This window comes from Electrona antarctica (genome assembly GCF_951216825.1).
Source record: "Electrona antarctica genome assembly, chromosome: 12".
In the NCBI taxonomy this organism is placed as follows: Eukaryota; Metazoa; Chordata; class Actinopteri; order Myctophiformes; family Myctophidae; genus Electrona; species Electrona antarctica.
The window spans coordinates 25,420,838-25,438,305 of record NC_136793.1 but is presented as its reverse complement, the minus strand read 5'-3'; the positions used below and the strand labels follow the sequence as shown (position 1 = coordinate 25,438,305).

The 17,468-nt window shown below is 42.4% G+C and overlaps 1 protein-coding gene across 1 annotated transcript in view; it reads left to right on the top strand.

Moving 5' to 3' along the window:
• The first annotated feature begins 15,762 nt into the window (after nt 1–15,762).
• The window catches only part of ghra (growth hormone receptor a), a 44,640-nt gene continuing 42,934 nt past the window's right edge, over nt 15,763–17,468 (top strand). The window contains exon 1 of the mRNA XM_079517244.1: nt 15,763–16,082. The gene's annotated coding sequence lies outside the window, so the exon portion shown is untranslated. The remainder of the gene's footprint in view (nt 16,083–17,468) is intronic.

Here is a 17,468-nt window from a genome sequence, read left to right as displayed (position 1 = left end):
TTTGTCTGAGCAAATCGGCTATTTTGTCCTAACACAAACATTAAATGCCATTGACAGTGAATGGAGAATTTACGTCATGTGTCTGAGCAAATCGACATGTTACGTAATGAGATGTATGATGATAAGAGCCCCTTCACTTCAGTTCACACAGGTGTGATTATTTCCCCCCTAAATACTATTAGATAGTACGTTTTAAGAAGTGATTTATCATTTAAACACTGATTTATCAAGTCTAAACTCCTCAGGCAGGTTGTTCCAGAGTTGAGGAGCCCTGACAGAAAAGGTAATGGTCACCCATTGTTTTCAGCCTCTACTGGTTTTAGTTTGTTTGTTTTTTATTTAAGACAAAATAGCACAACCAAACATGTTAACATCATGAATGAATAAAGAAAACAAAACACAAGAACAAGACAAGTTAAAACCCTAGCAGCAATGTTCAGTAACATTTTGAGCCCAACTTGTGTGCAGTCACACAAACTTAAGCCTAATCGGACAGATTCTGCTGATGCCTTTCAATGGGAACAGAGCATTTATTTTTTGTTTGTTTTATTGTGGGATCGCTCCAGCACTATTGGGCCACTTTTTTAGCATAACTAAATTACTTCACATACTTGTGCTAGAAATCTAGTTCAAACTTCAACATGTTTAGCTTTATGCAGTTATTTATGCTTGTATTTTTCTTTATATGCAAATGTTTATTTTGTAGAAGTTTTTGCATGAGGAAGGGTCAGATCTTTCTAGGTTCACACAGAGGTGCTATCTGTGGTTGCTATAACGCATTCAAACATCTGCTGCTTCCTGGGGTGGCACTGACTGAATACATCCATACCATCCATCATCACTGGATCAGGGAATTTTCAGCAAGCCCACATAATTTCTGCAGAAACTGCTTTTCTATTTTTCTTTCTTTTTCCCCCTTTTTTTTCCTGAAATCCTCAAATAGCAACACACTGCTCTGTTCCCATTGAAAAGCATTGGCAGAATCCACCCACATAGGCAGAATCAAAGTTTGGTGTGACCGCACCCTAAAATAGTTTTTTGTTAACGCAATAGTCAAGGCTTGAAGAAAAAAAAAAACTAAACACCTTTGTTATGTTGTGTTTTCAGGATTGTGTTCCAATACAAATGTGGCATGAGACACCATTAGGTGGGACTCAAACTGGATCATTCTTCAATCTTCATAATGTTATTCATCATGTAGTTTTGCACAGAATATGAGTAGATTGTCTTCAATATTCCTGGGATTTTTCCCCTCACACATACCCTGACAGCAGTAATGGGATAATGTATCTCAACACCACTCTTTTGTTGCAGTCCCCTAGGTAACCATAAATCATTGCCCTTAAAGCATTTTCCTCCAACCCCTTCTTTAAAAGCGCCCTGAATCTCATTTAATAATTTTCATAGAGATCCAAATTTAGAAGAAGACAATGGTTGGTGCAATTTAGATGCATTATGTCCAGACTGAAGATGGATTCTTTCAAAATGTAAAGAGAAATAATGGAAGATTCAGCTGCTATGTAGGCATGCATGCGTGTGCATACATGTGAACTGTGAAATGACCCTTTCATCCGAAGGCATCCTGTGTAAACAGGATGTCTGTCTCTCTGGTCCTAACTTCTTAACCATTTCCCCATACATATACAGTACAGTATTCACTTACAACTTACACGAAAATCTGTGTGCGCGCATATGCTTTTGTTGTCTAGCTGCCCAACCATAAAGGCGGAGCAAAACCTTCAACAATAGGCTCCATAACCACTTGAAAGTAGTAATAAATATATATTGTATTTAGGGCAAGTATGCAGGGAATAACAATTGCAAATCCTTTGTTATTAGGCTGTGTGTGTAAGTGGAGAAAGAGATTTTCTAGCTCACATGGAACAGTTCTCAATGGATGATCAAATGGAATTTATGGATTAAAAGACATTAGTTCGTTTTATGAACAGGTTGTTCTGAACTAGAAGATGACAAGAAGAAGGAACGGAAGGTGAGAAGACGGTAGACTTTTAGGCTATTAATCCAGAAGGAAATTCAGTTTTACAGAGCTGATGGCTGCTCAGGGGGGATTTTATACAGGAACAATTCTAAATGTGCAAAAACAAAATGCTATATTGGTGTATTCTCAAGATTAGTGACTTTATTGTCCATTATACATCTTTGGTTTAACACACGTTTTCACTAGTGCAAATAATCGTTAATTGAATCCGCTGACACATTTCTCAGTAAAACACCTGAGCATCACTGGCGTTTCTTTTTTCTTTCTTTTGAAAACAAAACGCCTGCGGTCTGCGAGGCTACTGTGTCTCCCTGGATGTTTCTGGACAGTTTCTCACACCCTTTATATATATTATTTCATCTTTTCAACTAATGCTTTCATTAATCTGTTATTCCAGACTTTGAAATCTATAATGTACATATTATCGGGTTAATTGTGAGTTTTTCTTTGGGTAAAACACCATGTCATGATTCATGATGAAAAAACATCTTTCATGCATATGACAAACAAATTCCATATGGAGAAATTGAAAACAATGTGCATGCCTCAATTTAGTGTGGATGCTGCGCAAACCTTCATACACATGGCCTCAGAGGTCAGAATACAACCTGGATAGGGCCTGTCTTTTTTCAAGCAGATTAAGTGAAGGAATTCATGTCCATCGCCCCAACCGATCCAACCCGGTCCTACCACCCGCCCCTGCCGTGTCACTCCAACATGCAACACATCCTGACCTTCACGTAGATGAGACCTCTGTACAGAGGTGATGCGGATGGACGGTCTTGTGTCCTGGATTTCAGACGAAGCAGAGCTGTGTTGGATACAGTAGTGAACAGCAACGTAGGGCCCCACAGGAGACAGTCCTGCCTCCTATCCGGTTCACCATCCAAGGCAACTCCATGGACAACACAGTAGTAGTCCCGGCCCGTGTAGAAGTTTTCTGGTGACTGTCAGCAGGGGGAAAGTGTGGACAACTTTGTCAATTGGTATGGGGACAGAACCGCTTGCAGCTGAACATCAGTAAGGTGGATCTAAGGTCGAGCAGGTTCCTCTTACCATCAAGGAGGTGGATATTGTGGTGGTTCTGGACAATCAACTCAACTGGACTAGGTCAGGAGTCAGGACACAGGCTGCCTCTGTACTTCCTGATGAATTGAACATGGTGGACCCTCTTGTAAACAAGTGTAATGCTTAATTTGGTCGTCCACTCACAGTTAACAGCCTTTGTATTGAGTTTGTGTTTGAAATGTACTGTAATTCTGCAAACTAAATATTTCAATCAATCAAAAAAAGGCTGCAGTCTTTGAATCTGCAGCAGATGTGCTATACCGGACCGCCTGCAATCTTCTATGCTGTCTTTGTCAAGTAATCGATCACGATGAAGAATATGACAACAGATATAACCGGTATTGCATAATAGGGTGGGGTACGCATTCCAGATTTCTATTGTTCCCAACTTGCATCGTTCCCAGGTAGGCCGGTGCCCCACGGCACAGGTCTAGTTTTGAAAAAAGCAGAGGAGCACAATAGCCTAATCCTGCCATGGTATATCATTAGAGCATAGGAAATCTTTCTTCCCAAAGGCCATGCAACTCTTTTTACCGTAAACTCTTTCAGCAAGGAGTGGACCATATTATAAGTGGACTGAAGAGAAAGTTTGTTAACCAACTTACATTTGTTTATGCCATTTAAAAGCACATTATTTATATTAAGATTCAATTATTGAGGATTTTGCTGTTGTAAATGTAGGGATGTTTCTAATAGTTCTCATTTTAATAAGACTTAAAAAAACGGGTCGTATTATAATCAGGGACTAGACTATTTGACATTCAATGTTATTTTTCCACAAATGAGTCTTGAAAAATGGGGGTCGTCTTATATTCGGGACAATACGGTAACCCTAACCTGTTTTTTGCCACCCTGCACTTTCCTGAGGGATAAAAGTGCATTTCATCTGTGGAAAAGTATTTAAATAGTATGATATACTACTTTACTGAATGAATGAATGAATTGTTGTTGCTATGGCTTTGGTTAGGGATCCAGAGGTGGGACTTGCTGGGGTTGGGGTTTTCTAAGGACTGTTTATTTAAGCTTTAGACTGTGGACTATAGGCATATGTGTCCACATAATGGAGGCTGGGCTTAGGTGGGGGAGGTTCCATGGTCGTGTTTCTGAAGGGGGGATGGTTCCCAGACCTCTGGATGCCTCTAGCCTCTCTTCCAGAATGGGAAGGGGCCTCTAGGATGTGACGTCACAAGCAAGAAGCGCCTGTTTACTGACACTTGAGGAGACCTTAGCAACACCATGAGGACAGTTGAAGTGTACTCTGCAAGAATGAAATATGTAATGGCTGCACATTGAATGTGCCCTTCATTGCCATGTAATAATAAATGAATGGGAGAGAGAGAGAGCATATCATGCGTTTAGGGAGAATTTGGCAGTTTCTTGAGTGAGAGCAAAGAGAGAGCAAGAGAAACAGTTTAAAGTATTCCCAAAAGTATACCATTGGCTTCAGCTTCAAGTCTCTGTGAATTAAAGGAAGAAAACAGGATCAACCAGTATTGTAGGGCCAATGCAACGTGTTGTGTATTTAATTATGTGATATAGCAGCATGTTTTGAAAGTGTCTCCCAGTGTTTTTCTAACAAATTATTGTGGTTGCAGAGTGAGCATAACTTAATACACAGCATTTCAAATTCTAATCATAAATCACTTATTTCAAATTGAATGTGTATGTATGGCAATATATAATAATTAAATTATTATATAGAAAAGTAATGAGAAGAGTTGCTTCCATGCATAAGTCACAAGTTCATACAGCAGCCCGCTTTTTGTCCCTCTCCCTCTATATTGTCCTTACAACTCTCATTACAGCTTCCTCATCATCCTTTCCTTCTGCTATGAGTTTCTCTCTTTTCTCTTCCTCCTGGTTGCCCTCTCTCCTTTTCATCAGTGTTAAGTCCCTGATTTGTATTCTACAATAACCGCCAACATTAAAACAGACACTGGGAAAAAAAAACATAATTTGCATGATGCATTCACTGATTAGGCCAGGCGTCCCACTTAATTGGCTTGTTTTGCACCTGACTGGGGCTCCCATGCTGATACTTTGCGGATTTTCACCATGCCTCACAATCTCACTAATTCCCTTCAATTTCCCCCCTTCTTCAGTGCTTCCATCTCACCTGCCTCCTACTGGCTTGTCTATGACGAGATGTGGTCTTGTACAGCATGATGCACTTAGTTGTTTGCTGGTTCGCACACCAAAAGTAGCCAATCTACATGCTTCTCATTGTGAGCTTGTAGATCTGCTATTTTCCATGCATGACACGGCGTGCAACAAAGTATAACTCAGGCCAGGCGTACCACTGTGAACAGCAGTGAGAACTATATCCAAAAATGTGAGTGGAGTGGAAGGAAAGTGGACCTTTGCTGTGTCTGTTGATGTTCCTGTGGGTGTGGGTGTGGGTGCGTGCGTGTGTGCATCTGTGTTGTGTGTCTATGTCACCCCTGCAGCCATTGTATCTCTTCCTATCCTAATCCAATAGGAATTAAATGCATTACAGGTGACTGGTAGGGGATGATGCAAAGGCCACTAACCCATTACGTGGAAAATACAAGCCTGAACTGGACCTAGACAAGTCTTGTATAGCTTGCCAAAAGAAATGACCATCTCTTTCTAGTATGATGATTTCTTGTATTGTATGACCACTTACCATCTGATACAGTTGCCCTCAGTTAGAGATTGACCCTCTGTTAACCCATGTTGACTATGACAGTACACCACTGCTGTAGTGAATATCAGCGGTAGTGCAAGATATGTCTATTTATTGTTGCGGCTGTAGGTTGCAGATTACTGACCTCATCAAACCCTGGATAGCCATACATGGAGAAGACGGGATCATCACCTAGACGGTTAATAATCAAAGTTATTAGTGCAGCTGCGCCTGGCAGCCGGTGAAAACTAGAGTTCTCAACAGGCCTGAAAATTAAGGCCTGGCTCTACCTGGGCCCTCATCAAACCCTGATCAAGACACTACCCCCACTACCACCCTTAGATCTCCATATATGGAGCTGACCTGTTCTGACATTCCATAATTATGTTGATCTTCCGTGCGGTCGCTTCTCGCCCTCAGGGCGTCTTACTGGTTATAGCTGATGAGATGTTTTGAATAATGCAAAAATAATAACAATCCTCTCTCTCTCCCTCTTTCTCTCTCTCCCTCTCTCTCTCCCTCTCTCTCTCTCTCTCTCTCTCTCTGTTTCTCTCTCTCTGTCTCTCTCTCTGTTTCTCTCTCTCCCTCTCTCTCTCTCTCTCTCTCTCTCTCTCTCTCTCTCTCTCTCTCTCTCTCTCTCTCTCTCTCTTTATTTTATGTCTTTCATCATTTTTTCCCTCAGTTCTTGTTATATTATCTGTAGGTGTTTTTTCCCCCCCTTGTCTTAAAAAGAAGAAATGGGACACTGGGATCTAATGTTGATAAAATAATGTTATATACCCAGCTGCTGTCTTTATGAATTGAATACATAGGACCACAACAACACCCGCAGGGCTTTTTTTGTTATCCTTTTATCATTATTGTTTAACTGTACCTGTATGTTTTGTCAATTGTACTTTTTGTTTATTTGTTAATAAAGTATTCAATCGATCAATAAATCAACCAAATAGGACTGACAAGGCCTTTGCAAAATATGCTATTTTATTCTAAAAACAATAATGCAAGTATGACCATGATATCCATCCTCCAAAACTAAATTGAGTGCTTAATGGGTAAAACTGCCATCAAATTGCATTAAACATATTACAGAGTTTATATCGTGAATTTCTTTGATGAAAAAATAATTAATAACAGCAACATCTGATCAATGTATGTATGTCGACAAATGTATTCCACACTACATGAATCTGTAATGAACAATTATTTGGAGTTTAAATATACAGTACTTACTTTGATACTGAATATGATGTGGGAAAAAATAGCTTAGACCAGCCTTGGTGATCTTTAATGTCAAATGTCAACCAGCCAAAATTCTCACATGTCTCCCCCTGCTCCGCTCCCTGCACTGGCTCCCGGTCGCTGCCCGCACAGAATACAAAACTCTGATGCTGGCATTTAAAGCAACCAAAGGTATGGCTCCCCCATATCTTGCCAGCATGATTGAACCCTACAAACCCTCCCGGCACTCAGATCAGCCAACGCAGGGAAGCTGGAAGTACCCTCACTGAAAACGCCGGGACAACGCTCCACACGTCCCAAACTCTTCTCCCTTCTGGCCCCAAAACTGTGGAATGCACTTCCCGTTGCAATCAGAACTGCAGCATCACTCCCGATCTTCCGCCGTAGTCTGAAAACCCACCTTTTCAGACTCCATCATGGCCCATAGCACTTACCCTACCCCCTTAGACAGCACTTCTTAGACTTATATAGCATTTGAAACAGACTTATAGCATGTCATGTAGACAACACAATAAGTGCATTGTATGTAGTCATAGCACTTCATAGTATATATGTACAGCATAGTATAGCATATATGTATAGTTTATATGTATGGTGTCATTATATAGATATGTTCTAGTTACGTTCTTAGCTTACGCATGTTTCGTGATAAATGCATTTTACATATGTGATGTATTCCCATGCTTTTTGTTCTTGCTTAATGTAAATCGCTCTGGATTAAGAGCGTCTGCTAAATGCCTAAATTGTAAATTGTAAATTGATCTCACTAAATCCACAACAATGGTTATTTTTTTTTATTTTTTTTCCCCACGATTTTGTAACCCATTTTCTTCACCCCTGTGTCAATTCTCTAATGTGATCCTGGGCTCTACAAACCCTCCGCCAACCTGGGGAGAGCAACGGACTTGAACTCATGCTTCCTTCATGCATGAGCTAGTGTCCAAGTCGCTCCTTTACACCTGACAGGGGGGAGTTTCCCTGGTTGGACGTAGTGTGTGGAAGGAACACGTTATTGTCTCCAGAGAGTATGTTTTGCACTCCGTCCGTGTGTGTGTGTGTCCTTCCGTCCGTCCGTCCGTCCGTCCGTTATCAGCTAATCTCCGGCACCGTTGGCCCGATCCATGCCAAACTGTGCACACACACTCCCTGGATGCCAACGACGAACCTCTGCCCCAAATATTCCTCAACGGCCTGTTCTAGCGCCACCATGAGGCCGATTTAGGCAAAACACATTTCTGTAGATAACTCGTACACATTTTATCCATACATCACACAATTCGGTATACACTATCTCTATTGTTATGTGATCAACACAGATCTGCACAATTTCCCATCTTCCATCCTGATTGGCTAAGATTGGCTTCCAAAGCTCACATGATTGGTCCGTTTCGAACAAAATGTCACAAATCACAAACACAGTGTCCAATTTCCATGAAATTATACACGCACATTTCCACTAGGCCGAGGACGACATGCTACTATTTTTCCCCCAAATCAGCCTCACGGTGGCGCTATAACAGGCCAATTCCTGTTTTTACCTATAACTGCATCGACAACTTATGTATGCGCACTCCCTAGAGGCCATGGAAAAACATTTTCACTGCATCCCTCCACATCTGCCGGTTATAGCGCCACCATGAGGCCGATTTCTGCAAAACACATTGTTTATGTTAGTCGCACAGATTTCATCCAAATCTCACGCAAATCGGTACACATGATCTCTGTAGTCATGTGATCAAGACGAGCCTGTTGGATTTCTCAGATTCTACACTGATTAGCTAAGATTGCCTTCCAAAGTTTTCAGGAGTAGCCCGTTTTGTACAAAATGCTGCACATGTCCTGCTCATCCAGAATTCTATCCTCAGAGATGCTATGAGTGATCTGGCTCTGCATTTCCTCAACAAAATGAAGAAAATTGTTGCAAGAAACAAACAATCAAAAAAACATGTTTATATTACTCCTAAACATTTTGCCAAACAGTCCTATCCTCCTGGTGGAGACCTGTGCCCAGAAGGGCACTTTTTCTAGTTCCAACTAGTTCCTTTCCCCTCCATCAGGCGCTGGCCAGGGGGAGGCAGTTTAGAGACCAGGATTATACTGCATGTGTTTTTGTGAGGGTACCTACCCTAGGGGAACAATGGTTCTTTAGTTTATACTGTAAGTGAAATCTCAGAAATCTGGTGTAGGCTTGATTGATTGATTGATTGAAATATTTATTAACAGTTTGCAGAATTACAGTACATTTCAAGCACAAACTCAATACAAAGACTGTTAACTGTGAGTGGACGACCCAATTAAGCATTACACTTGTTTACAAGAGGGTCCACCATGTTCAATTCATCAAAACATTTAGAGACGTACAAATAGACACTTCTATATAGTCAAAGAACAGAACAGGAATTCAGTTTCGAATTGCAGCCGTCCGTAGGTGCCCTTTGAGAGCGGTTTTGAAGGAGTCAAGGGATTTACATGTCTTAATGACTGTTGGTAGGGTGTTCCACATTTTGGTGGCATAGGAGCGAAAATAATTTAGTCCCTTGTTTGTGCCGAATCTGGGTTGTACATGGTTCGTTGCACTCCCTCAGTTGTTGACAGGTCATCATCACATGTGACATGGCCAAAATGTAATGTAGCCTATATATATAGGCTAAACAGGCTAAATATAGGCTAAACAGTAACACATTTAGGTCCATTTAGACTCATTGAGATAAATTATGGGAGGATTTTACTGTACATTACCCAAAATAAATGTATTAATGCCAACAACAAAGCGTTGACCAAACAACAATGAGGATGGCTTAGGGTTAAAGTTGGTATGAACGGAGCCCTTTAGCTCCAACTGTCCAATCCAAGCACAGTAGCATCACTTTGTGTAGGCAGTTCATTGTTCTGTTGTCAGAACTTGTCACATTCAATTTAGCACAATTGCTGTAACCGAGCATGATTACTTAAGAGGTAGAGCAGAAAATCAGAGGGATGAATATAGTCTATTACAAAGGGACTAATTCAATGGACGCCCCCACTCTCCTCCAATCAGAACTCGCTGTACAGTAATTTTCTATTATGTTGACATGTGCTGGGGTTATTTTCTGTTATAAAATCATGTCTATACTGTTTGTCTTTGGGAATTAATAATATGTGCTTCAATTCCACTGCAGGGTGAGGGTAACACTTATTTAGCAGCCTAACACACCATTGGTTTCCTGTGGGAGAAGGCTGATAAATAGCTTTTTCTTTTTAAAAGTGAAAATACTACTGAACACATGCAAACGTATTTGCAGGAGTCTCTTTGAACTATAGTTTGTTTACATCAGAGCATCCTGGTGAATTTACAGAGCCTTTTTTTAAGACGGAGATGCATGGAAAGTCAAGCCATAACTTGTGAACTGGATAGAGACAGGAGTATAAATAATGACTGCTCGATACAGACAGGCCAATTCCAGCTCTCCCTCTGCATCACGATTTATATCAACAATGTTTTCTAGAGGCAGGAAGAGGAATGTTATTGAGCCAGAAAAACAGCCAGCCCTGTCCGTTATCTATACCTCATACGACAGTGTTTGTTGCCACGGAAACGGTCGACAAGCGTGACTTTTGAAAGGAAAGTACGCGTCTCTGCGAGGGAGAGTTGAACAGCTCGAAACAGAGAACATACAACTGAACCGTGTGATAAACTCCCCGACCTGCACCGAGGACGAAGACGATACTTTCAATCCTCCACGGACGAGCACTCCTCGATCAACCAAACACCCCCCTACCACCGACCACCAACACGAACAGTCCATGGACCAATCAATCCTCCTAGACTGCTTCACCAGCTGCCTGCCTGAAATCGCTCTAACAACAATAGACATTGAAATAGCCCGCTCTAACCGCTCTATCACAATCCAACCATTCGATGACGACCACCTGAAGTTCCCGAGATTCTTGAGAAGCTTCCTGAATGATTTCGGCGAACAGACTTCCATGACGGATATAGATCGCGTAGACTGCCTTGAACAATACACCGTCGGCACAGCCCGCAGACTCATCCAGCACTCCCTTTCCATTCCCGATCCGGTACTAGCATACGTGACCGCCATGAAGAAACTTCGGGCCTGTTACGACAACCTGAACACCATCATTAAGATCCTCCACCAAAAGGCACTCAGCTGGCCGAAAGTACATACAGCCACTCAGTACGAAGAGTTAGCCGACTTCCTCACCAGCTTCTATACGAGGTTAGAGGGCATGGACTTGACCCGCTCCGCAGACATATTCATAGTGGACAAACTATGGACACACTACGGACGAATCTCACGCGAACCCTCAAGTGCCACCCACCCAGCAAGACATGGACGCCATGTCCGCCAAGACGGGACCACTACCCCACCCAGACCAGGACTAACAATTATGCTAACAAGAAAGCCCAACAACTTGAGGGGGGGAGGTAGCAGAGCCCCATCAGAAAGCATCAGCCCCGAACGGCGACGTTCAATAGTTTCGCCCAAGCCTTCGTGAAGAAGACCCTTATCGAACGACCCTTGACTGCAACATCTGCAGCGAAAACAATCGTCGAACGACCCTTGACTGCAACATCTGCAGCGAAAACAATTGACTTCACCCCGAAAAATATTGCTATCCAGCGCCCGTCTCATCACATCCCTACTGCCAGGTTGCAGCAGACCAGAAAGGTCGATCAGGAGCGGATGAACGCCCGATCGAAGACACCGGGACACCCCAGAAATACCAAGAGTGCTCGGGGACAGAATCTCACTACAGAGACCAGAGGCTCTCAGACAGTGCTACCAGGTCAGGATGGAAAGACTCCTGAACCCAATATACCTGTGGCCAAAATGCCCACAATTAAGACTGAGAGGCTTACGTCTACCAACAAGGCAGAGAGGCTAACTCCTACAGATAAGGCTAAGAGCCCGAGACCCAAATACCACTAAGTGAAGTAAGGCGAACTCCAATTATCACAGAATCATCACAAACCGCGCCCTGCGCACAAGTAACAAAGCATGAACAGCTTAAACCTGGCCCTGCGATCGCATCCGATGAGCCGCCGACGTTAGGTGATAATCACCAAGAGGACAAAAGAAGCGATCCCCTAGTTGCGTCAAATGACACTCAGGGGCAGGCTACCATAGCTCACATACGCCCAGCCGTAGAAGCTGATGCACAGGAGTTGCAGACATCAACGTTCCGTAGGACTAAATTGCCTGCAGGAACTGCATTAGCCATGCAGGGGGGGACGATACCCATGCAAGGAGCAGCGACAGGACCTCCCCCACTAAACCCCAAACAAAACGACAATCTACCCCAGATCCAAATGATCATCACTCTAAGTTTCATCGTCCTACTGTCACCGCCTGCTACCACTGTCTGCTACAGCAGTCCAATCGCCGTGGCCAGCCTCAGACTCACGCTCGGTGCCAAATAATCAAACATGGTAAGCCCAAAGAACCCCCCTCCAATGAAAAGAGGAATGAACTCACATCGGCTTACAATTTACAAATGCGGGCAGTACTCCTGAAAGCATGGAACGAATGGGAGGGTAAACCCCCCACCTAAGTGACGTTACCGGGACGCAAGCAAAGATCGCTGGAGCCAAGGACCCCCTTTCCTCACCAAGACTAGCGGAGGCCAAAGCAGCCCCCCATAAGTCCCGCATAAGATAAGGAAGATAAAGAAGCCAACATTATGCGGCCTAACGATGGAAGGGCCTATATCGCCTCCATCACCAACCCACAAGTCATACGACAAGCTCCTTCAATCTACTGCACTAGCCGTGCAGGGGGGGAAGGCAGGACCCCCTCTACCACTGAACTCCAACGAAACACTGAACTAGCTATATCCTAAAACGGATCCAACAGGACTGTTTCCCAAGCTGGAACAGAATTACCTAAATCTAGCAAGCTACGAATGCTAATGCCAGAATACCACTCAGAACTTCTCAGAGTAGGAGGCAGAGTCCGCAGATGCCGCAATTTAGATCATGAAACGATCCACCCCATCTTACTATGCCCCTCTCAAACTCAGAGAAGAGAAGAGAAGCAGCTTTGAAGAAGAAGCTTTGAAAGTCGATACACCAATGAGTCTATGCTACCATGCTTAGGCAATATGCCACCAGCTTAATGTGGTGCCTCTACAATATCCTTACAACAAGTGGCACCTCAGACCAGACTAGCAGGTCCCCAACTCCCGTAACAATCATCAGGAAGATGGCAAAAGGAAGACGTAAAGTCCGTTACCGTGGATTGAATTAGTGAATCCTAAATACCGGATCCAGGGGGGGACTGTTGCCACGGAAATGGTCGACAGCATGACGTCAGGCCATGACGTCTCAACGCCCTATAAAGTATGGCGAGTCAGTCAGTCAGTCAGAAGAAGAAGAGTCAAAAGTTCAATAACATAACATACTACAAGTAAATATATCATACAGTAAAGTATCCTATATAGCGAGTAAGTTTAATAAAAATGAGGTACCCTAACTAAGATACTGGGCTCAAGCTCCCTCCCCCAACGCCTAAGGCAAGATACAGATCTTCTAAAGTAAAGTAAGACCTCCTCAAGGAGGCTCTTACACAGCTCCTGACAGCTCCCTGCTAATACAGGAAATCGTCATTACAGTGTTTCTCGCTGAGATAAGTTCAGATTGCATGATTGTATTTTATAATTGTTAATCAAATCTCTCCCTCACACTCACACACACACACACACGCATGCATGCACACACACACACACACACACACACACACGCGCATGCACACACACACACACACACACACACACACACACACACACACACACACACACACACACACACACACACACACAGACACAGACACACACACGCTACATACAGACAGATCAGTGCCAAATCCGTCATACTCTATGACGTGTGTGCCTGGGGTGAAGTCGGTTGGATCAGCAGATCTCCAAAAATCTCGACTATATAAGTAGGCCTACACAAATCCTGATAAATGGATAGTACTGACGTCATAGACTGGCCTCCAAGTATATGGCCATATAAGGAGATCCCCTGAGGTCATCAATATGACATTACTGACATCATAGACTGGTCTTTGAGTACTTTGATAATGGGTACTCCAAAGTACTCTGACAGGTATTGCATAACCAGGGACATGCGTTCCCAATGCAATGGGGTCAGGCATCATAATGTTCCAAAGGACATTAGTTTAGTTAGTAGACCGTATTTACACAGAGTAGAGGCACAATTTATTTCACTTCTACCCATAGGGGGTCCACAAATATGGAAGAAACGTGATATTTCATTTTTTCATGGTGTGCCTCCTGGTATTTGATCATACCGTGAAGAAAAGCATGAAAATTGTAGGTGATACATTGTTACAGCCAATAATATGATTTCTGCCATCTAGTGTTGCTATATGACAAACAGCATTCTGCAAATCTTTATAATAAATAATAATAAAAATCTAAACATTTTTGTAAAAATAATCTTGTTTAAAAAAATTCTGCCTAACGACGGGTTTCTGAACTGCCCACAGCCCTCCTATGAGACACAGACTGAGTAGGAAAAACAATTGTGCCATTTTATCATGATTATTAGTGAGGACCTGTTATATGAAGAAAGGTTGAAAAGTGGTGAAGTGGTCCTTTAACACAAGAGGAAAGTGTAATTTATTATTTGAATTGTTTTGTTTTTGTTCCCTTCCTAAGCCAATTTTGCTGCCAATATTTCTGCCAATTGTGCTGCTGACGGAACTCTAATCACGGATGGGAGCCTATTTCAACCAATTGCTTGGTCAGAAGAACTACCTGCATATAAATATTTCATTCCACTTTTGTCTTTTTTCTTCTTTTTTGGGCGACTCCTCTGCGTACCACCAGAGGGGGGCTCAAGTACCACCAGTGGTAGCCTAGTAGTCTAGTACCAGTGGTTGGGAACATCTGATCTACTAGAGTCTAGTAGATCAGATGTTCCCAACCACTGGTACTAGACTACTATAGTCTGTAGTTGACACCCTTGTCTTCTTGACACAGCTGCATAGCCTATCATCCCTGCATGTCACCTGCCTCCCCAGCCATCCCTATATGTGCCCCTTCATCAATATAATTATAATATTTAGTTTTCTCTCTACAGCAAATCACTTAGCCTGTGTTGTTCATAACCAGCTGATATAGGGGGCAGGGCTACACTACTGTACCTATTTCTGCATTTACACAAACTCGTTTTGTCACATTAGGAATGCCATTGGGAATAGCAAACGTGATAAACGCTGAAAGGCAGCACATTTAGCCATCAAATGAATTGATGCAAAACTAAAAGGATGAAAAATACCAGCTGCGTGTTTTCTCTCAGGGCGCGGGTTCTTATTGATGGTCATGACTAGGCTACTCCTGAGAGACCCCCCTTGGCTCGAAGACGTCACACATAGACCCATGGGTGCTCCACGTAGGGCTACTGACTTTAGGATACTTAAAGTTTTAATTAAGTTTAATTAAGTTTTAATTAAGGCAACCATATTTAATGGTGATCGAAAAGTGATCTGAAAATCGAAATAGCCTATAAACTATAAGCTTTAATCGGTGCAGGCCAATATGCCTAATTCCCTGTAGCCTATATTTTTAATGTGCACATTTAGCCTAATTTACAATGTATCCAAGTTGTATTTAACATAGGCTATACCACACACCACAGTACCACACTAGCTAAGCTGTTGGTATCACTCATAGGTTTCACTTGCAGATTGGTTGTGCTGGAACAACGAATTTTTGGCAGACGAGGGCGCTTCACCGCTGTGCGAACTGAGCACATGAGCCTCTCCTGTCGTCTCACCAAGAGGCAACGAGACGAGTTGCTGTCCAAATTGCCTACATGATGAACAGAGCTACGAATTCGACCAGGTCACCCAGCATCGGCAGTAGCAAGGCAAAGGGCGAACCTAAATTAATGACTAGTTGGTATTAGGTAATGTAAATAAAAACCTCGTCCTTTCCGCTCGCACAAGAGAGATCCTTTCTAGGCGACTTGGCGAAGAAGTGACGGACGACTTCTTCTGCGTGTTGGTTGAGGCTACGCAGCTGCAGATGAACAAGTTCTGAAAAGTCGATTCGCAGTAGGCTATCTTTACAGTTTTCCAGGTCATAACATCGTATTAAGTAAGTGTTTTTTACATTGTTGTTTTTTAATTTTAAATATGGCTACACGTGTGTTCTTTTTTTCCTGAATTGTCTAATGGCATGCTTGCAGCACAGGCACGACACGAAACTTTAGGCTATTTAAATGACCTTGCTTGGTTTTCCTTAACAACCTGTCCTATGTAGGAGTATTATTGTTACTGGTCATTTTAGTAGGCTACCGTAGTAGCCAAAGTTGGGTTCAACTTGGAGAGTAACTAAACAATTGAATAGCTACCCTTTGGCGAGGTAGACGCGTGCCAGCTACAGTGGTGGTAGGCTGGTAGCAGCACTTGGAATATCCTCGAAATAGCTTACAGATCTGGATATGGCATGAGTATCATTATGAATGGTCTTTTTTCCTGTATCTTCTTTTTGTTCAGATTTATTCATTGTCTAATAACCAGGCTATTATCGCCTCTCGCATCTTGTGAAATATGTATAGCTGCTAACAGCCTCAAACAACACCAATCCACACTGATGTCAATCAAACTTTTGATATTAACTGATAGCTGATTAACATAATTGTATTCTGATTATTTTGCAGCCGTAAAGAAAAAGCTTATAGGCCTACCTAAGAATGGCAGCAGAAACACAAAACTAACCACACAATTTGTCGAGAGGCTCTACAATTAATTATTGTTGACTATTTTATGAATGTATAGCCTATACAAAATAATGTAAACATTGTAACTGCGTAGGTGCACTACATCACATCATATCATAAAAGATAAGGAAGCATAGGTTCATAATAATTGAGAAGGTGACATGGAATTATTGTCTTCTATACTTGCAGAAGAACCCTGAGCAATTAGATTTTAGCCTGGATCAGGTTGGTGCTATACTGAGTAGCATACAAAACTCATTGTTGCTCTGTCAATTTGAAAGGAGTTTGTTTGAAAACAAAACAAAAATCAGCTTTGAGAATCTGAGGAATATGTTTGTGTTTGAGATGAAGAAGCTTTCAGTTGCTATTTAATCATGGTGTTTTGTGCTGCTGAAAATAGCATATATTTGAGTATTTTCAGTGTGTGACACTATCGTATGACATAGAACATGAAGAGTGGCTTTCTGGTCTGTTCTGCACACGCCATAGCACTCATAAACCATTAGTCAGCTACAGTGTACACACACAAACATGTGCACACATGTTCAGCATCCATGTGTGTGGTTGTCTGTGTGAGAGAGAAGGAGGGGTTGGGGTTGTGGGGGTGACCATTCAACGCAAGAGTCAAGGACTTCATTTGAAGTCTAATGTCTTTGAACAAAACCCTTACTCTGAATTCACTCCAGCCTAATCATTTCGCAAATTCGCAGCCATGTTCTGAGAATGCGGCAAGATTCATGGCAAAGTCTATGGAGAGCAAT